General features: G+C 41.9%; 1 protein-coding gene across 28 annotated transcripts in view; it reads right to left on the minus strand.

Annotated features, from left to right (window-relative positions):
* MBNL2 (muscleblind like splicing regulator 2) overlaps nucleotides 1-22,583 on the minus strand; it is a 223,511-nt gene that overhangs the window by 85,305 nt on the left and 115,623 nt on the right. For 25 of the 28 annotated variants that reach the window (XR_013274601.1, XR_013274600.1, XM_077483025.1 and 22 more), the window contains one exon: nucleotides 1-221. This exon is cut by the window's left edge and continues 485 nt beyond it. The gene's annotated coding sequence lies outside the window, so the exon portion shown is untranslated. Of the gene's footprint in view, nucleotides 222-20,303; nucleotides 20,377-22,583 lie in introns of all 28 variants that reach the window. The other 3 variants (XM_077483002.1, XM_077483003.1, XM_077483007.1) reach the window with 1 other exon arrangement.

The raw sequence follows: 22,583 nt of genomic DNA on the forward strand, positions 1-22,583 counted from the left end.
TACTTCCTTGGACACTTTGCAATGAGAAAGCTGGAACACGATGTCAGTCAGCGCAGTCCTTTTCTTGAGGTGTCATTGGCAACAACACAGTAGATAAACAAGATAGCTTCAGCTAAACTGCAGGGCAGGCTCTTCGGTGTTTGGCATTCAAGAGGTGTTAGTGCAGCCCTTACTGGCAAAAGTGACTTTGGAGAAAGGCACTTACCAAAAAAGCAGCAAACCTAAAAGACAAACAGTGCAATGGTGAGAATAATACAGATGAAGCAGGTTGAAAGACTGAGATGAAAAGAGTGGCCCCACCCATCCTATGAGGAAGTGTCATATAAACAAGCAGCATAATGCTGCTCTCTGTTCTGTGATTATATAAAAAAAAGAAAAAAAAATTCTTTCCAAGAGAAGATCTGCATATGAGCAGAATAACCAATTGGGGAACATATTGCTGTAATATTCTAGGCATTCATCCAGGACATGGGAGTGACTCAGAAATGGATGAATGTTGCAGACACAATAATTAGACAAGCCATTTCGAAAACAATTCAGCCTAATGTGCTTTGCCTCCTAACCAATTTATTAAGATTCTCGGTTCCAATTATTTGTAGAGTTTAGCTCTACAGATTTTTTTTTCTGAATATAAAAATATCACACCATGCTCACAAACATTATACTAAGCTGACAACAACCAAGCAAACACTTTAGTGTAAGAAGAAAATAGCACATGTATACATTTTACAACATGCAGCAAATTAATTTGTTTGACATTTTATTATTTCCTTTGTTGTAGGGCCGAAACAACTAATTGATTAATCGCCAACTAATTTATTATGAAAATAGTTGTCAACCATTTTCATAATCGATTAATCGGCCAGAATGCATTATTTGTTTACATATCAGGAAATACAGTGCAGCACACATACAGCTCAGTACACCATCTATACATGTCAGTAAGTGCCTGAGAACACGTGAATGTGTGAGGAGCAATGCCCCATGGGACACGTAGTCCTGGGCAGGAGGAAGTGAGTGGTTCTAAAGTCAGAAGTTTTTTTTATCTTGCTATAGGGGCGCTCTGTATTATACTATGGCAGCTCGCTATTGGGACACTCTGAAAGCAGGAGGAGCCAGAAGAGTTGGTGGGAGACCCCAGAAAAAAGAATCAGGGATGCTCTGTGCAAAACCAATACACGGAGCAGGTAAGTAAGTTTGTTGTTTACAAAAAGATTACTGTGTGCAGGGAAGATCGGAATCTGAACCCAGAGAAGGTGGTGACACACGAACTAATATAAGGCATTACAATTACATTTAAAGTAAAAGTTTACCAGTATTGTGCCTTATATTTGAAACGAACATATCCATAAAAAAAAAAAAAAAGTCTCAGCTTTTAGTACTACTTTAATATAACAGGCTTATATCTCCCTTCCACCCTTCATATAGCTTCATGTCTGACTCCTAGTTAAAATGCCCATATATCCTAATTCTGGGTGTATTTATATAATGAATATTACATCAAGAGCGCACATGCAAAAAGCACTGTAGAAACGGATCAAACGCAAACTAAATAGGTGTGTACCGAGCATTATGCTAGCCACACTGATCAATTTTTGGACGAGAATATTCATGCAAAAAATCTTTGTACATTCGATGAATGAAAGAATGTCATTTGAAAATTTCACTTGCTTTTAACATTCAGTTTTAAAATTAATGTAACTTCTGTACGAAAACCACATACACCGTCCAAAAATTCCTTTGACCAAGACGTTTCCTATTCTACTTCTTGTAATTTTCTCATCACTGTGGTCAAAATGAATGTCGATTTGACCCCACTAACAAATAAAAAATAAAACAAACGTTCTTAAAATTACATTTTTTATTTTAAAGGAAGACTTTTTTTGTATCCCCAGTATATATAATATATTGCAGTTCTGTCTGAAAATCGTCAAAACAGTCTCATTTTTTTTCTTTAAATAAAATATTTGATGATATTTACCAGATTCAACCACTAATAGTATATTTAGTATATCTCTTTCTGTTTTTCTCAGTGTGGATTTTCCCCCCCTAACCATATAGTTGGTTATTTATGTTTACCACTGCATAGAGATATTTAAGAATAAATTGCCTTTTTTTAATACTTTACATATTAACTAAATTATACACCACCTTTTTTATGGTTATTATCCAATTAATCGAAACAATAATCGGCCAACTAATCGATTATGAAAATAATCGTTAGTTACTGCCCCAGTCTGTTCAAACACATGGAACTTTGGTAATGCCTAGTTTCTGCAAATGTTTATTCTGACCTTATTTTAGGCAATTTAAAGTAACCCTACCATGAGGAAAATATAAATGTGGCAGCATCAGCCCTCTTCTGAAAACTCACTATTACATTTTCTGCAGATTTTTGTCTTCAGATTTACCAAAACCATATAATATGAGGTCAAACCTTAAGAGTTTCAATTTGTATGCATTAAGCAGGCCCTTGCACTACATGGTTTTGGTAAATCTGAAGACAAAAAGCTGCAGAAAATCTAATAGTGTGTATGGGGTCTAAGCCCATGTTCACACTGAGCTGCATTCAGCTGAACTCGCACGATTTCACTCCTGCATGTCAGTCCCCATTTCAGAGACATCTGTGCAAGTTTCTGCACAGATGTCAATGTAAATCACAGCCCGAAATCACAAGAAGTAGTACAGAAACTTCTTTTTGAAATTGGTGTGCCGCCGCAATTAGGACAGTGACATTGCTGCCGATTTGACATGCTATTTTGACATGTCAAATCGTACCAATGTGAACCAGGTACGCAGGTAATGCAGGTAGATTAAGGCTTACCTCTACACGGTTTAGGAGATATTTGCAAAAGCCAGGCACCGATGTCTACGGCGCTCGTGCCGTTAGCAGGGGCTACTGCGCATGCGCGGGAGTGACTTCATCGTGGCTCCGGCCAGTCAGTGCTGGAACTGCGATACCCGGAAGTCACTCCGGGAGATATGACGGCGACGGAGGAGGGGAATGAGGACTGCTGCGGGGGTTTTCGATCTCAGGTAAGTAATTTATAATGAGCTAGTATGCTATGCCTTTGTCTTGCATGGTGTTTATTTTTAATTTTTTTTCCCAGAGAGTTTACTTCCTCTTTAAGACTAGTTTTGAACTTTATGCTAGTGTGAGGTCATGTCCCCTTATTTTTGATCTTACTTTACTAGCATTATATTAAAAATACTGCCCCCTATTGAACCTGCTCTCCTGATATTTTATCTCTCACACTTTTAACCATTTTTCTTGTCCATTTCTGGACTTATTCTCTATAAATATTTTTTTGAAGTGAGGTCTCCAGAAGTGGATGCAATGGGGTTGATTTACTAAAACTGGAGCCCTCAGAATCTGATGCAGCTGTGAACAATAGCCAATTGGCTTCTGCTTCAACTTGTTAAATTAAGCTGTGGCAAGATAAACTGGAAGCGGATTGGTTTCTATGCACAGTTGCACCAGATTTTGCACTCTCCAGTTTTACTAAATAACCCCCAATATATTATATTCTAGATGACGTCTAACTAAAGATCTATACAGGGGAATCCGTACCTCATCCATAACAATGCCAAATCATAATCAAGATTACAGAGACCTCCAGGGAGATCAACTCTATTGCACGTATGTGTCTCGTCAAGACATAACTTACACAACAAATCTTTAGCTACAGCACTAAACAGATTAACCACTTGTCGACTTCAAGTGGTTGTACTGGGATGATGTACCGGTTGGCTGTCTTGTAAAAGCAATCCAAGCGGCTAACTAGCCACTGGACTGCTTTTACAAGCAGCAGCAGGGGGTGCCCTTCCCCCCTGCAATTTTCTGTGACCTTCTCAGGCTCTCCTGTCCCATCAGGAGACTCGAGCAACTAGCTGCCGCATCTGTGCAGCTCTCCCATTGGCCTGCAAAGCTCAAATTGGCTTTAATCGCCTGTCTGTTAAGGCAACCTGCAAGCGATTACCTGGCATCATATCTGATTTACCTGGTTGTCAACAGTGGCGTTTTTTAAAAATCAAAAGCATTAAGAAAAAAAGAATTCTGGTGTTTTGAATGCTTTTAAAGAGCAGAAGCGGTATTAGTTATCTCTCCATAAAGAGTACCTGTACCATACCTATTGCTGTAACATTCCTCAATAAGAGTGATAAAAATTAAAGCAACACTGTAAAAAAAATTAAAAAATTAAAGTGCCCCTATGCGTCCATGCTCGCACACAAAGGCGAACATACGAATCGGTCCTGCATGCATGTAGACAGCGATTGTCACACACCATGAATGTCAGATCATGGGCAGTAATTCTAGCACTAGACCTCTTCTGTAAATCTAAAGTGGTAACCTGTAAAGGCTTTTAAAATGTGGCCTATGGATCGTAACATTTAAGTTGCACGGGAGTCTGCAGTTTTAAAGTGGGACATGTTTGGCATCCATTTACTTGGCGCAACATCATCTTTTACCAAAAAAGTTGGTTCTGCACTGTTTTTTTTGCATTAAAATGAAAAAATAAAGTATTAAAAAAATAAAAACAGTAAATTTGCGTTGGAAAAAAACACTCTGCAAATATGGTGTATTCTCTAGGGCATCTGCTTTAAAAAAAAAAAAAAAGTGTATAATTGTGTGTTCCGAGTAATTTTATAGTAAAAAATACTGATCTATAGGTAAATAAAAAGTGGCAGAAAAGGCTTGGAGCTGAAGTGGTTAAAAAAAGCAAGATCTAGTACACAACCTTTTGATACACCACCAGTGAATTTACAGCCACACTCTGATATCTATCATTTAGCCAATGTCATCGCAACAAAAACACCCAAGGGTTACATCCTAGCTTGTATAACTTCTTTAGGAGTTTATTATGCGGAAATATGTATAAATACTTTGCTGAAATCAAGCTAGTTTATGTCCACAGCACCAACCGGATACAAAATATTAGTGATCTATTCAAAAATTCTGTTAGATTCGTCTGACATGATCTGCCCTCAGGAAAGTTATGCTACTTTGGATCCACCAAATTGTATGTTTTTAAGTGACCAATAATCCTTTTTTTTTTTTTTTTTTTTTTTTTAAGAGATTCCATTTACTACCAGCAGGATACCAGTTCTAAGGCGTTTTCTGGAAACTTTTATTAAAATATAAAACTTTTCTCATCTTTCTTGCTACAGTATTTCTTATACATATTACTGTATATAGCAAACTTTTAAATTACCTTTCAGTCTGGGCAAAAGAAGAAAACACATAAAAAAAATACCACATGCAGTACATCTCTGCAGTGCATGCACGCTTCCCTGCGTTTTATCATTTTAAAGAATACATAAGTACAGAAAAATACCAGTTGATATGCCAAGATGCACTGAGCTCCTAAGCCCTGTTAAGGGCTGACAACGTATTGTATTTTTTATCAGGCATGCCCTTTTTAGTTTACTGCCACTTAAACCTGTCATCTAAGCTATTCTGCCCAACATAGGGGGAGATTTACAAAAACTGGAGCATGAAAAATCTGGTGCAGCTCTGCATAAAAACTAATCAGCTGGTTTTATTGTCAAAGCTCAACGGAACAAGCTGAAGTTAGAAGCTGACTTACTATGGTTACTATTCACAGCTTCACCAGATTCTGAGTGATCCAGCTTTAGGCCTGGTTCACACCTAAGTAAATCTTCCACAGAGAGACTAATCATTCAGTAGTTTTCATATAAGAACTAGGTGGTTTACGACTTCAATAACACAGAAAATGTGCACAAGTATAGCTCTGAATTTCTAGCATAAACAGGTTGTTTTGGAACTTATTAAGCATATAAATATACTACTGAAAGTGTTTTGTTATAACAGACCAAAGGAGGGCAAATAATACACTTTAAAGGGAACTTACACCACTTTTAAATAAAATTTCCCACTATAAAAATTCCTTTCATATAGGAACTTGACTGGATTCCTCCAAATTCAGTTTCTGTGGAAGTCATGAGTCTAGGGTCTACAAGTAGAACATCATTAAAGGGGTTGTAATGGTTCGTGTTTTTTCACCATAATGCATCATCATTGCCAGATGTGAAAACACCTGGCAATGACGGTCCCCATCCCGTTTATTTACCTGAGCCCGTTCACCTGCTGTGCGCATCCCCTGGCATCCTCTTCTCCACAGCCATTGGCTCGCGCTGCTGTCAATCACATCCAATAACTCGGTCTATGGACGCAGCGTGTATGACAAGCAGCGTGCCTGCAAGATAACCCCCTCGGGATAGAGCTTCCCAGAGGGGGGTTAGCTATTGTGGGGAGGAGCCGAGACAGCCGCCGAGGGACCCCAGAACAGGAGGATCAGGTTCACTCTGTGCAAAACTAACTGCACCATGGAGGTAAGTAAGTTTGTTATTTTAAAAAAAAGATAAAGAACCCATACAATCCCTTTAACTACCCATAGCAACCGTATATCTCCCTCTAATTCTCTTATACTTAAAAAAGTAGTATGACCAAAGCATTTTTGCCCATACTTCTCCTCAGGGTTACAGGAGTGCGCTTATTTCTGTGCTCCTATGACCCAGATATAGCCAACAGCAGGCAAAAGCCCATTGTCAGCTATCACAGAAGCAATCTTGGCTCTGCTTGGATCCTGACAATGTCAGGATCCACCCAGATGCCTGACCAGCAGCTGGCTCAGTCTCTCAGTGTGCAGCTGAGAGACTAAGCTAGATGCTCCTGCCCCCATTACAGCCTGGCAGTCCAGTGAGTGCTGGAGGAGAAGAGCAGGAAGCGGTGACTGACAGTCATCGCTTTCTGCTTAGTAAAGACTGAGCGATCAACGGTCATGTGATCACACAGTTTTCAGTCTTAAGAACCGGCAGAGGACAGCTGCATCACGCCGATGCTAAAGCCACATAGGCAGGTATTTTTTTTACATCCTTCCCTTCTTTAACTTTTTCACGCCGGCCGTACGCATATATTTGGCCTCTTGGCGTGTAGTCCTTACAGCCCAGAGGCTGCATATGTGCATACCAATGCTTTGCCGCTCCCAGCACAATTACTGACAAGTAACAGAAAGTTCATCACATGCCTGACGAAGGGGTCCTGCATGGGTCCAAAACTTTGCACATGCTTGTGATATGATCTTTCTGCAATAAAAACCTTTGGACAATATTTAAAGAGGAAGTAAACCCTGATGGGTTTACTTCCTCTTTTTTTCCCTGCAAAGGTAAAGCATAATGGACTACTATGCATCGCATAGTAGCTCATTATGTGTCACTTACCTGACACAGGAGCCAGCGAAGTCGCCGCTGTCCCCTGTAGTCCGCCGCATCCATGTTGCTGGTGGCGTCTCGCAGCTCCGACGAATCACAGCGGCGCAGCCGCGATGACGTCACTCCCGCGCATGCGCACGGGAGTCGCGTCTCGCAGCTCCGCCGCTGCCATACGGCGAAGCCGCGATGACGTCACTCCCGCGCATGCGCACGGGAGTCGACAAATTAGGCAAATCCATTCTTGGATTTGCCGCATTTAGTGCGCCTGCGCGCCGCTGTCTACGGCGCATGCGCCGTAGACAGCGGTGCCCATTTTCGGGCAAATATCTCCTAAACCATATAGGTTTAGGAGATATTGCTTGGACCTAAAGGTAAGCCTTAATCTAGGCTTACCTATAGGTCCAAGTTGTTTGGAAGGGTTTACTTCCTCTTTAAGGATCCTTGGTGTGCTAGCGAATATGTGCATTTAACGGAAAGCTCCCAATCGCTACTTCCCAATGACGGCAGTCACATGACAGAAATGCCCACCTCCGCGTGTCTGAAACCTCTTAAAAGGGCCAGGAGGCGCCGGTGCTAAGGGGTTAACAAGACACACAAAAAGTAATAGGATTGGATGCTATAGACATCAAAACACGTATTCCTTGAAACATATTTAAAAAAATAAAAATAAATCCATGCAAAATGTGTAACAATACATCGGGTGTGAAAGAGACCTTATGATGGTCATATACACAGCTCTTTTCTATCACATCCAACAACGTTTAACCACCTTTTGACTATATTTAGGGCACTTTCACATGGAGACAGCGTGAAGTCCTTTCACGTTGTATTGTGACATTCTGTACTGCAAAATTTCGTTCTTTTCTCTCAGTTGTATTTTTTTTCGTCTCTCTTTTTGACTCATGTTCTGTTTCGCCACATAGGCGCGGTTTGTTCCCATCAGCAAAACTACCTAATAAAAATTTGATTAATAAAAAAAGTACATAAAGCAGAGTTCCATTCATTTTTCTGTTTATTAAAAGTCAGCAGGTATAAAAAGTGTAGACTTTTAATAAACACACAGTCACCTGTCTCACGGTTCAGTTATGCGGTTTACCGAAGCATCGCTTCTCTCCCCCCCCGCCAGCATCACTAGCTTTGGCACCTGGTTGCGACAGCTTGTGGCTTCACAGCCAGGTGCGCGCTGCACATCCGGAATGGCCAAGCAATCTTCTGGGATCTGTGACATGTCCCAGAAGATTGCAGGGAGGGGGGAAGGAGGAGTCATCTAGGCGGTGCGAGTGGAAGTAGCTGGGTACCTGTCAAAACTAGGTACCCCCCTAAAAAAATGACATGCCAAATATGGCATGTAAGGGGGTTAGGAGTCCTTAAATTGGAAGTTCCACTTTAGGGTGGAACTCCACTTTAAACAAAAAAACAAAACAAAGAATCAAGAGCACTAAACACCATTTGTTGATGTATTTATATAGCAAGGACACTGGTAGATTGCCTTGATCAGTGCTAGTGTAACCAAGAAATGGTTGAAACTGCTAGAGTATGGACAATATTGGATAAAGGTCTTGCTGCCTAGGTTCACACTGCACCGCATTCCTCTGCACATGGGGATCTGTGTGGTGCTATTTGAGCCAGTTCATTTTTAATGGCTCAAATAGCACTGCAACCACATGGAAAATGTGCAGGGAGCTTTTTCTTGTTCACATGGACAATTACACCCATGCGATCTGGTTCAGGAAAATGCACCACATTTTGTGACCTGCTTTTGGAGGGGTCGTTAACTTTTAACCGACACCTGAAGCAGATTCTGTGAACACAGTGCGATTGCAATGTGAGGCGTGAAACGTATAATAATCACTGCGTTTTCTGCATCACATCAGTCTGAGTCAGGGCTTACACTGGAAGTAAAATGAGATGCTTTGCAGGCAGTTTGAAAACAATGGGGCAGATGTAACATACTGAACCAATAAAAACTGAAAAAGCTTTTTAACAAAAGAAAGCGAACCTAGTCACTGCAAAAAGATGAAAAATAAAAATAAAAACAAAACACCACAAGGCTTTAATATCACTTTAAGGGCTATAACTTTGTTAAATTTACACATTTTATCTTGGACATGAAAAAAAATAAAAAAATAAAAAAAAAAGAAGAAGAAGAAGAAGAAGAGGAAGCAAATATTAGTTTTGTTTTGCATTTATGAAGTGTGACAATGGTTTATGCCAACTTACTATGACTACGATGAGATATTGCCTTCCTCCAGCCCAGGCAACTAGCCATACATGGAGAGCTATTTAGCAGTGCGCAAACAATCAAGTGAAAGCCAAGAGCAGGCTTCTGCTTACCAGCCACATCAAATAAATTAATTATCACAAGTAAAATTACTCCATAGTACTTCCAAACTAAAGTGCCAGGATTACTTGCATATATGTACCCAGTTGTGTTTAACCACATTAAGACCGGGCCTATTTTTCAGATTTGTTGTTTACAAGTTAAAATCAGGTTTTATCTAACACTCTAGAGAATAAAATGGCGATCGTTGCAATACTTTGTCACACCGTATTTGCACAGCGGTTTTACAAGCACACTATTTTTGTAAAAAATACACTTTTTTAAGTTACAAAATAAGACAACAGTAAAGTTAGCCTGATTTTTTTTTAATATATTGTGAAAGATGTTACGCCGAGTAAATTGATACCCAACATGTCACATTTCATAAATTGCGCCTGCTCGTGTAATGGCGACAAACATTTATCCTTATAAATCTCCACATGCAACAGTTCATTTTTAGACTGTTCTTTAAAAAAAAAAAAAAAAAAAATGTGTCACTTTTATTTCTATGTCAAGGAATGGAAACATCCCTTGTAATAGAAAAAAAGCATGACAGGACCCCTTTAATGTGAGATCTGGGGTCAAAAAGACCTGATCCCATATTTACACTAAAATGCAAAAAAAAAAAAAAATGAAAAAAATAAATGTGCCTTTAAAGAGGAAGTAAACTCTCCCACTCTGATGCTTCTTTTCATTTAGTCCATTATAATAAGTCATTATCAGCCTATAGCCACTGTAATCCAGCCCAAATTGCATATTACTTACTGTTTAAAGAAACTTAAAAAAACTTGTTTACAGGAGTTAGGCAGCGCCATCTTAAGTATTGTTTTCGGAGTCCACAGTGGAGTGCATTTCCGCCCTTACATTGAGCACTTCCTGTACTGTTAACCAAGCCTCCTTCTCAATCCAATGTTTCTATGACAACCCAGCTTCCCTGTTCATAGATTACTTGTTTATTTCATAGTATTTACTTGTGCCAATGTTTAATGTTTCCCTTTGTCAGACTTATCAGCTTCAGCTGATTAGCCAGTATTGGCTAAGTTTAGACTGTATGTCATGTCACATGGTCACATGGTGTGTAGGAGGAAGCTCTGAGTGATTAGCAGAGTTCAGTGTTGTGCCGCAGGAAGTCCTGATAACAGATAGATAAGACAGAGAGTGTGCCTTAAATCAGGGGAGATCTGGGCATGCTCAGTGACTTCATTCTACAGAACAGCAAGGATTACAACAATACTAAGCAATTAAGGAGATATCTACAAGCAGTGTTCATTAGGGTTTTTTATGCTGATTTACATGGGACGAAGTTGTGGGGGAGGGTTTACAACCACTTTAAGAGCGATGGCTCCATCCCTAACACGGAACAGGATGCGATCGCCTCCACCGGCAGCTCCGGTAAGTGGCAGAGGGCACCCCTCTCCCGCCACCGATAAGTGATCTCGCGGCGAAGCCGCCACAGAGATCACTTTTATTAGAATCGGACCGACCGCTGAAGAAGTGGAAACCGGGGTTATGGCAGCTAGCTGCTGCCATAAAAACGATATTCCACTTCAAAGTACCGCCGTATGATGGCGGGCAGTCCGGAAGTGGTTAAAACATAAAAAATAAATTAAAAAAAGCTACAGATACATGAAATAAAAGGTTTTCCACACACAGGATCATAATTAAGTTGAAGAGAACCAAAAAAAAAAAAAAAGATTGAAAAGATTTCACAGTTTAGACAATTTACATCCTCATATTTGAACAGGGCAATAGCTTGTTAACCTAGAGCAGTGTTTCTCAATTCCAGTCCTCATGGCCCACTAACAGGTCATGTTTTCAGACTTTATTCCATTATTTTGCACAAGTGATTTGATCAGTTTCACTGCCTTAGTACCCCAGCTGTTTCATCTGAGGGAAATCCTGAAAACATGACCTGTTACTGGGCCATGAGGACTGGAATTGAGAAACACTGACCTAGAGTTACACTTTAACTACCAAGACAATGGATGTTCTATGACTCTAGACACTAAATAGCCCAACCATTAATACATTAAAGAGCATTTGGACATTCAGCAATTCTTTAATTAGATAAAATAACATGTTTATCCCTTAGGCTTTTAATGTCTTGATTATTGCTACAATATGAGGGGGGGGGGGGGGGGGGGGGGAAACAGCCCTGAAGCAGCCAAGCTAAAAAAAATATTTTTAATATCCAGGTACAGAGTAATATTATAAACTTTCAAAGGTTTGCAATTCTCTGTTAGAGAGGCTGTTATAGATCTTGGCCTGCTCAAAGTGGAGAGTGGTGACTGATTCTCCAGCGCTCACTGGAGCACTGGGTAGGGGAGGGGACTGGCACAGCTGGTCTCGGCTCTCAGAGAGCCAAAGCCAGCTGTCAGTCAGCAGCTGGGTGGATCCTGACAATATGGCCAGGCTCCTCCCAGAGCCTGAACAACAACAAGGGTCAACAGACCAAACTTCAGAGTGTCACTGCAAAAACCTTGCATCCGAAAGTTGCATCTGCAAAAGACTGGACACCCACCTAGCAGAACTTAGAAGAATGGACGGAGGACCAGGTGGAAGCATTACACAGCTGGGCTAAACCATGAGAATGTAAGCTCTAACAATCAGGTATCAGGTATCTTATCCCTTTAGTGATGGTGGACTTGGAACCAGGGTGTCCCTTGTGAAGTCATGAAGACAGGACAAATAGGAAATCTGTCTGATCCAAGCTGGCACTTTGAGATAGACCCTGATGGTTCTGACTACGTCCAGACAATGAAGATTTCCTTTGGATGTTTTGGAGCAGAACATAAGGATGGTAGTCCTATGTAACAGTTGAAGTGGAAGACTGATGCCACCTTAGAAAGAAAGGATAGTCTTGGGTGTAAGCCCTGGTTCACATTGGTACAATTTTACATGCCCGTTAAATGCTGGTCAGCTGCATTTTTGAGTGTTTATCTGCGTTTTTAGGTGGTTTTGCAGCTGAAAAACTGCTCTCGGGGGGGGGGAATGCCCCAGCCATGAACAGTTAACAGCCTGCGTGTGAATGTACACATAGGATAACACGCGGGACAGTTTATCGACTGTAGAAAAATGTCCAAAAACCTCCAGTGTGCATGAGGCCTTACTATTGCAATAAAAATTACTGCACTATGGCTTTTTATTTTACGTTTTATTCATGATGGCCAAAATGCATTTGGGGAACTAAAGGGTGCAAAGATCAGAAGCTGGAAGGGCAGCTTTAATACAGACATTTTTCTCCAGGGCTAACATCATGCCCCTACAACTACTCCTGTTTCTCCTCTTGAGTCCGATCCTAATATGCCTGCTCTAGACTAGGCAGACACAGAAAGGAATGGAGAGGGCACTGAAGTATTGTAAGCGGCAGAAGATTTTTCATCTGCATCTTGCCACTATATTTGAGAGCTTCAGGCAACATGCTTGCTAAAGTGAGTGACAAAGCTCATTACTGCCATCTGCAAAGCATTTTTTGATCCCATTGAGGAAAAAAGAAACGCTTAAAAACGCTAACAAAAGCTGAAAAACTCTAAAAACGTTATGGCAGAAATGTTGAAAAATTCACTGCAAAGCTACTGCTGGTTTTATAACGTTATTTTAATCTCCAGTGTGGACGAGGCCTAAAAATAAAAACACTTCTATGTACACCCTCACATTAATAATACAAATGCCAGCATTCAATATGGTTACTATACCACAGGGATCTAAGATGGCCACCGCTGATACAACTTTCTGTTTACTGTAAATAAAACTGAGCCACTCTTAAAGTTGAATAATGCCCTTGCTATATGCGCAGGCCATTTATGTACCTCCCAAAGCCTGACTGGAATACTCCCAGAATGTTGCTAAGTGAGGCCTAGTCATTGCTGCTCCTCTCCATCACAGCAGTGAGCTCTCAAACACTGAGCTCCGAGTTACTGCTTCAAAGGAGAGAAAGAGCATATGATGGGGGAGAATCTGGAGAAACAGCTCACCCCTGTGACGGTGAAGGTGGGCAGCAACTACTAGGACTCACTTAGCAATGTCCCGGTCTGGCTTTGGGAGGTATGTAAATGGTTCACACCTATAACAAGGCCATTATTCAACTTCAGTCAGCTGCACAGTTTTGATCTACAATCAACCCTTACCTACATAGGAATTTCTTTTGTGAGGGCGAACTAACCCTTTAAATCACACTGGTGCAAATAACTGATGTTCCGTTTTATGTACAGTTCTGTTCAGCAGGTATTTCCTTCATGGCACATCAGGCTATTGCTCTCCTATAAGCAAGGCTTCTGTAGAAACTTGGGAATGACCAAATCAACTTTAACCACTTCAATACCGAGCACTTCCTTCCTGCCCAGAACAAATTTCAACTTTCATCACTGTCACAATTTGAATGACAATTGTGCGGTCATGCAACACTGTACTCAAACTAAATTTTTATAATTTTCTTCCTACAAAATTAGCTATATTTGGTGGTACTTGATCACCACTGGGGTTTTTATTTTTTGCTAAACAAACAAAAAAAAGACCGAAATTGTTAAAAAAAAAAAGTTTTTCTTTGTTTTCATTATAAAATTTAGTTTTTTCCTACACTGATGGGCACTGATAAGGTGGCACTGATGAGGCACCAATAGCTGGCACTGATATGCAGCACTAATGGGCACTGACAGGCAGAGCTGACGAGGTACCTTTACTGAAGGACACTGCTTGGCATCTGATGTGCAGTGATTGGCAGACGTGATAAGCACCACTGATGGGGGAAGAAAGCCATTTACCAGCACTTCCTGGTTATACGCTGTGATTGGTCACAGCTGATCACGTGGTAAAGAGCCTCTGTCAGAGGCTCTTTACCTAGATCAGCGTTGCGGTGTGTCGCAATCGTGGCTTATCCTGCTGGATATCATATGACGTCCAGTCAGTGGCGGCTGATGCTCAATTTTTTTTTGGGGGGGCGGGCGCAAACAAACAAAAAAACCCCCATCAAGTGCAGCCACTGTGCCCATCAAACACAGCCACTGTATCCATAAATTGCCGCCACTGTGCCATTAAACACAACTACTGTACCCATCAATTGCTACCAGTGTGCCCATCAATTGCCACCACTATGCCCAATCAATTGCAGTTTGCCCCATCAATTGCCACCAGTGTGCCCCGTCAATTGCCACTACTGTTCCCTATAAAATGCTGCCAGTGTGTCCCCCACCCCCCGCCGCACACCACTTACCTGTCTCGGCACTGTACTCCACGCCTTCTCCCGTCCTCTTTCTGTCATCTCTGCTATGATTGGAAGCCTGATAGGCATCCAATCACAGCGCCTGTCACTTCAGCCAATCAGATGACAGGGTAACCAGACCCGAGCACCTGATTGGGTGAGAGGTGGGTCAGTGTTAGGGAAGAAATGTATTCACTACTCTAATGCCCCGTACACACGTTCCGATTATCGTAAGACCGATCGTTCACATTTTGTTGTATACAACTAAGATTGAATACAACAGTGCAAAATGTGTGTAAGACTTTTGTCGTACGATTCTGGAAAAATCTTCCGTCATGCGTAGCTACGTATTTTAAATGATGTCAAAAACGTGTGACCTGTGTGTCCTTCTGGTTTATTTTCATGTTTCCGATCATGCGCAGTGTTTGTCTAAATGACTTTTATCGGACGCATACTGTACTGACTACACGACTGTCGTACGATGGGCTGTCATCCGACCAAAGTTTTCCGGTTTGTTCCTTCGGATTTAGTTGGACGGACTGTCGTGATCGGCTGTCGAAAGCTGCGTACTAACGATCAGATTATCGAATGATCTGTCCGAAAGCGACTTTTGTGGTCCGATAATCGGAACGTGTGTACGGGGCATAACACAACACTGTGTAAACAGCGAACGCACAGCATTGCACCCACTGTTAAAGAGGAAGTAAATCCTGATGAGTTTACTCCCTCTCTTTCATTCCCTGCAAAGGTAAAGCATAATGGACTACTATGCATCGCATAGTAGTCCATTATGTATCACTTACCTGACACAGGAGCCAGTGATGTCCCCGCTGTCCCCTGTAGTCCAGAACCTCCATCTTCTTGGTGGGTCTCACTGCTCCACCGCTGTCATTCGGCGAAGCCGCGATGACGTCACTCCCGCGCATGCGTACAGGAGCTGCCACATGCGGCATCTTCGTCGTTGACGGTGCGCGCTCAGTTCGCCTGCGCGTCACTGTCTACGGCACATGCACCATAGACAGCAGTGCCTGTCTTTCGGCAAATATATCCTAAACCGTGTAGGTTTAGGAGATATTTCTTGGACCTACAGGTAAGCCTTAATCTAGGATTACCTGTAGGTCAAAGTGTGGTGTAAGGGTTTACAACCACTTTAACCAATTTCAAAGCCTATTAGAGCCCACGGCTCTAATCAGGACCCCTATTAGAGCCGACAGCTCTAATCAAGTGCTTTCAAAAACACCCCTGCTGCTGTAATTCAGATGTCCGGCACCCGACAAGGGGCCGGACACCTGAATAGGGGGCAGCAGCGGCGACAATACATAGATTCAGGCAATGCATGAATCCATTGGTGATAGAGCGGTGCAGGAGAGAGGGAGCGGTGCTCCTGCGCCCTCTATGGACGCACTGCCACTGGTCAGAATAATGCAACCACCCTGCCATCATTCTGCTATAGGCCGGAGGGGAAGTGGTTAAACATCTATAAATCAACAGTTTTGCCATGTGTGAAGGTGAGTGTAATTAACTTACTTCAATTAAATATTTTTGTGACAAGTTACAATTTAGACCACAAGCCCCTAAATATATTATGCCTGCAGTTTGTAGATCACTTTTCTCAGGCTTTGATTGAACTCAATGTACAGCACTAACTAAACAATTTAAATGCAGCAGAAACACCATCTGTAAACATTCAGCAGATAACTTACTATCAGTATGAGTAGGAAAGGGATACTAGGTCAAGCACTTTGCCTATCAAATGACTTCTTCCACTATGCTGTTGGTAGCCAATTTTAATAAACTAGGATTCTAATGTATACAACTACAACGACAGTATCCTCACTGACTGGATAATCTTAAAGCAGTAATTAAATGAACCCTCACAAACTAAATTGCACCGCACAAGGGAATAGAATATATAATACAGGATTTAAAATGCTAAATTGAAAAGCTCAAAGTATCTTTATAACAAATTTAGACAGTATAACCATGGAGGTTATGGTGAGAATGGACTAGCGCAATCAAAAAGCCTTCCAAATGAATCAGCATGTAGCACTGTAAAGCCTTGAAACAAAAAGGTATTCACATGTCACATTCCATCACATATCCCCCCAAAAAAAAATGTATTCCTCATTTCAGGATGGTGGGCATATTATTTCTTTATTATTATTATTATTTCTTTACACCACATTGGCAAGATGCAAATCCTGAACTATTGGTATACAATGCAAATGTATACTAACAAACATTATTAAGGCATTTATTCCAAACTGCATACAGGGGTTTCAGGCTTTTTGGCAATTATCAGCACAGTATATGGAACCCATGGCTTCCATGGAGTAAGGCCCCTTTCACGCGAGTTGTCCATGTACGGACTCTGCTTTGCTCAGCAGGGATCACTGCTGAGCAGGTGGATGACAGGTCCGTCTCTGCTCACTGTGTGGAGATGGACCTGTCAAAACCCTGCTGTCCTCTATGGAGGAGATCAGATGAAAACGGACCGCCTGTCCGTTTTCTACAGACCCGATTCTCTAGATGGATGGAAAATAGGATTTAACGGCCACGATCGGATAGCAGCAGATGTCAGTGGATATGTCATAGCGGACATCTGCCACTCCATAGAGGTGCATGGAGTGTCTGATCACGTCCGCCTGAAAAACTGACAGGCGGACCTGATCGGAATGCCCGTGTGAAAGGGGCCTAAGGCTTGGGACCCAACAAGACAACATAACCATAGAGGATATGGTGATAACCAAAGCAATCAAAAAGCCCTCCAACTGAACCAGTGCACCTCAAAGTCTTCTTAAATTAGAAGGTATTCACAGGTCTTGTATGGCTCTGTCCAGTGTACTGAAATTACAAATAATCTACTTATATTTGTGACACTTTACTCCAAGTTGTAAAAATATTAGATTATTAATTAAAGTTGACCTATTACATAAATCCATAAGTCTAATGAATTCAATAGGGAGCATGTCATTACCAAATAACACAGTTTGGCTATAAACTACTTCTTCCTTGCTATAGCTAAAGAATGCAGAAGACTAGGCAAAGATCACATGGTCTCTGGCTGTAATGATAGTTGCAGATGGTCCAGGACTCCACAGGCTGAGGATTGTCTACTGTGTTAAATTAGGTAGAGATCCTGTATGACATTATAATCAGAAGTATACACATGGTGCAGAACAACCATGCAGCATATTTTTGAGCTAGTCTCAAATCCTGTCATATCCATCCAATGTAGTCATACAACTGCTGAATGTTTGTTTGTATGATTTGTATGATTTTTAGTAATTATTCTCAATTGTCATTAATTGCATGCCAACATAAGCCTTTATGGGGCCAATTCACTAAAGAATTCTGCATGTGATATGAAGGTCACCACTAATTTTTCGGAAATATTGGAGAAGATAATAAAACAGTCAATTGTTCAAAGTAAAATATCAAAATGTGTGTAAAAATGTGAGGTATAGAACACAAAACAAAACATTAGATAAATTCAAGTCAAATCACAAAAAAAAAAAAACACGCGTATTCTTTATTAATCACCTAGTGCAGGCAGCAGATATATTAGTAATGCACAAAAATAACGATGAGGGGAACCCTGCACTGGCAAGTAAGTTAAAAAGTATACAATGTATCGAAAATGTCCAACCCGGAGCTCAGGAATTAAAATAAATGGCAAGGGGAGAGGAAGATCGTTCTGTGAATGAAAGCACACTAGAATGTTTTCACAATATTTCTGTGTGCCTTCTTTTCTAGAACTTTCTTACTTTGGTGCAGTTCCCATGTAAAAAAAAAAAATTGTGAAAAAAACAAAAACGTAAATATCGCAAAATTTAACATATTTGTTAAATAACACGTTTTGTAGTGATATAAACACTACTTTTGAGATAAAAACTGCATGGGATATATATATATATATATATATATATATATATATATATATATATATATATATATATTATATAAATATTGTATTTAATATATTTTTTTGTGTATTAGGAGATGGATAGAGATCAGATAGATCTTTACTTCCATTACAAATATTTCTTCTCCGTCTACACCAGCAGACATGTAGTGATTCTGGTCATGCTCTATAAGCAAAAAACATTAGAAAGGAGAGCATCCCTCAAACTCCACTGAAAATCAGCCTCAAGGTAGCCATACACAAAAGGATTTGTGATCAATTTAGGTAACAAGTGTTCTCCATTGATTAAAATAACAGACACTGCAACACACACACTGTAATGCTCAGCACTTTAAGATCGACTGGAAAAAAAAACTTTTGGAAATTAATTGATCTGTTCTTCTGACACAGATATTTCAAAATTAAATGCCAGCAACAGCATGCTCACCATTTCATATATGGTGTTGTATCCAAAGTGCAGGCTTTGCTACCAACTAGCTTTCAGATACTTGTTCCATTGATTGGAAGCACTCAACAAATTTTTGTCACAACAAATCAACATGGAAAATTCTAAATCATTTGATGGTTCACTAAATTCATTGAATGGAAAATCTTTGGTTTATAAATGTAATTCAGTTTCGATTATTTTAGTTGCAGTGGAGTAATTAATTTCATGATCATTTCCGTAATTGTGTGGCCACCATAAACGCTGATAACACAGGGAGATTGTGCTGCTAGCAACAAATTGTCAGTGTCAGTATCAGTAAAAAGGCAGCCTGTGTGTCCCTATGGAATCACTCCCTCTGTAGTCACATAGATGTCTCTATGTTGCTGCTGAATCTTGATCACTAGCATTGGGAGTGACATCTTCAAGAGAGTGATTCCATGGGGACAAAAACAGGCAGCCTCTTAGTGATCCTTCTGCTGTCAATTCTTAACATATGGCAAATATAGTTTATGATATATATTGCAAATGACAGGGATTTTACCATTCATACTCTTGTAGGATAAGGTTTGTGGGGAACAGATATATATAAGTTTTAACATTGTTATTGAATATACCTGGAATACAGGCAATGTTTATACCTGCCATGAATTCCAAATGAGATTAAGAGCCCTGTCTCGTTAACCAGTTATAGGCTGTGCCACACAAAAACCCTGAGTGGGAGAAACCATCACTTGTATGGCAGCAATTATTTTCTCCTCTTTAAGCTTGACAGAATACGTAAAGCAACTAAACACTATGGGGTTTATTTAGTAAAGGCAAATCCACTTTGCACTACTACAAGTGCACTTGGAAGTGCAGTCACTGTAGATCCGAGGGGAAGATCTGAAATGAGGGGAGGCTCTGCTGATTTTATCATCCAATCATGTACATCAAAAATGCAGTTTTTTTATTTTCCTCGCATGTCCCCCTCAGATCTACAGCCACTGCACTTCCAAGTGCACTTGTAGCACAAAGTAGATTTGCCTTTAGTAAATAAACCCCTAAGTCACCAGTGGACTTGAAGCCATGTCAAGATGTCCTCATTGGAGGAAAGCAAAAAATGCCAAAGCTGCAGACACAAAATTGGGGTGCCAGACTTGAGCATCAGACAGTTCAGGAATATCACTACAATATACAGTGGGTATAGAAAAGAATCACCCACCTTTTAAATAATCACACTTTGTGGCTTTGAAATAAAGACAAACGGTTTTCGCTTTATCCAGCTGTATTTACTCCTAAAAAAAAATTCAACAGAATCAGCTGATGAGCGGACAGCCAGTACAGTGCAGGGGGAGGGGTTTGAGGAGACCCGACATCAGGAAAGGCTTCACTGGAGGCACCGGAAGGGGGAAAACACACTGAGCATCATGGAGGAGGGGGAATCGATTGACACGGAGAGCAGGTAAATGCCGGTGTCACTGATCCCATCCATTTGTCTGCCCGATCCCTCTGATCCCATCCATCTGTCTGCCCGATCCCTCTGATCCCATCCATCTGTCTGCCCGATCCCTCTGCTTCTGATCCCATCCATCCGTCTGCCCGATCCCTCTGCTTCTGATCCCATCCATCCGTCTGCCCGATCCCTCTGCTTCTGATCCCATCCATCCGTCTGCCCGAACCCTCTGCTTCTGGTCCCATTCATCCGTCTGCCCAATCCTTCTGCTTCTGATCCCATCCATCCGTCTGCCCAATCACTCTGCCTCTGTTCCTATCCATCCATCTACCTGATCACTTTGCCTCTGATCCCATTCATCCGTCTGCCCGATTCCTCCGCCTCTGATCCCATTCCATCCGTCTGCCCGATCCCTCTGCCTCTGATCCCATTCCATCCGTCTGCCCGCTCCCTCTGATCCCATCCACCCGTCTGCCGATCCCTCTGCCTCTGATCCCATCCATCCACCCGATCCCTCTGATCCCATCTATCCCCCTGCCCCTGATCCGTCTGCCCGATCACTCTGCCTCTGATCCCATCAATCTCTCTGCCCGATCCCTCTTGCCTCTGATCCCAGCCAACCCTCTTGCCTCTGATCCCAGCCACCCCTCTTGCCTCTGATCCCAGCCACCCCTCTTGCCTCTGATCCCAGCCACCCCTCTTGCCTCTGATCCCAGCCACCCCTCTTGCCTCTGATCCCAGCCACCCCTCTTGCCTCTGATCCCAGCCACCCCTCTTGCCTCTGATCCCTCTTGCCTGATCCCAGCCATCCCTCTGCCCGATCCCTCTTGCTTCTGATCCCTGCCATCCCTCTTGCCTCTGATCCCTGCCATCCCTCTTGCCTCTGATCCCTGCCATCCCTCTTGCCTCTGATCCCTGCCATCCCTCTGCCAGATCCCTCTTGCCTCTGATCCCAGGCATCCCTCTGCCCGATCCCTCTTGCCTCTGATCCCAGCCATCCCTCTGCCCAATCCCTCTTGCCTCTGATCCCAGCCATCCCTCTGTTCAATCCCTCTTGCCTCTGATCCCAGCCATCCCTCTGCCCAATCCCTCTTGCCTCTGATCCCTGCCATCCCTCTGCCGGGTCCCTCTTGCCTCTGATCCTAGCCATCCCTCTGCCCGATCTCTCTTGCCTCTGATCCTAGCCATCCCCCTGCCCGATCCCTCTTGCCTCTGATCCCTGCCATCCCTCTGCCCGATCCCTCTTGCCTTATACCAACCATCCCTCTGCTCGATCCCTCTTGCCTCTGATCCCAGCCATCCCTCTGCCCGATCCCTCCTGCCTCTGATCCCAGCCATCCCTCTGTTCAATCCCTCTTGCCTCTGATTCCAGCCATCCCTCTGCCCAATCCCTCTTGCCTCTGATCCCTGCCATCCCTCTGCCCGATCCCTCCTGCCTCTGATCCCAGCCATCCCTCTGCCCGATCCCTCCTGCCTCTGATCCCAGACATCCCTCTGCCCGATCCCTCTTACCTTTGATCCCAGCCATCCCTCTGCCTCTGATCCCAGACATCCCTCTGCTACTGGCAAAAAAGTGAGTATTTTTGACTGCTTGAATTTTTGGCTAAAAAGTTTTTACCCATGCTCACTTGCGCAGTAATTGTGCTGCATCATCTAAACAAATCTAGGACAGGATAATCGTAATTGAATCGTGAGTCCAGTTAAGATGTGCACTCCTAATTCCCATTGTACTGAAATATTCTATAGCATGTCACAAAAAATATTAAAGCATAACTAATTTTTTGTTGAAAAAAAACAAAAAACAAAAAAAACACATTGTTCCTCTCTGGGTGATCAAGGTACATTGCAAGGGTTTAGCAAACTTTGTTGCAAGTTCCTGCTTGTGCACTTGCAGTGTTAAAATGAGGAAAGTTGCAGTCTTAATCCCTTTAAAATTAATTTGTGGGGAATATCTCACAAAAACATGACATTTTTGTTGCGAAGGATGCCTAAAATCTGATGTCTATCTTAGTGAAGACTAATGGGAAAACATCTGGGCAAATCACACAA

Source organism: Lithobates pipiens, unplaced genomic scaffold (genome assembly GCF_037356315.1).
Source record: "Lithobates pipiens isolate NorthernLeopardFrog02 unplaced genomic scaffold, aLitPip1_a1.2 Scaffold_16, whole genome shotgun sequence".
NCBI lineage: Eukaryota > Metazoa > Chordata > Amphibia > Anura > Ranidae > Lithobates > Lithobates pipiens.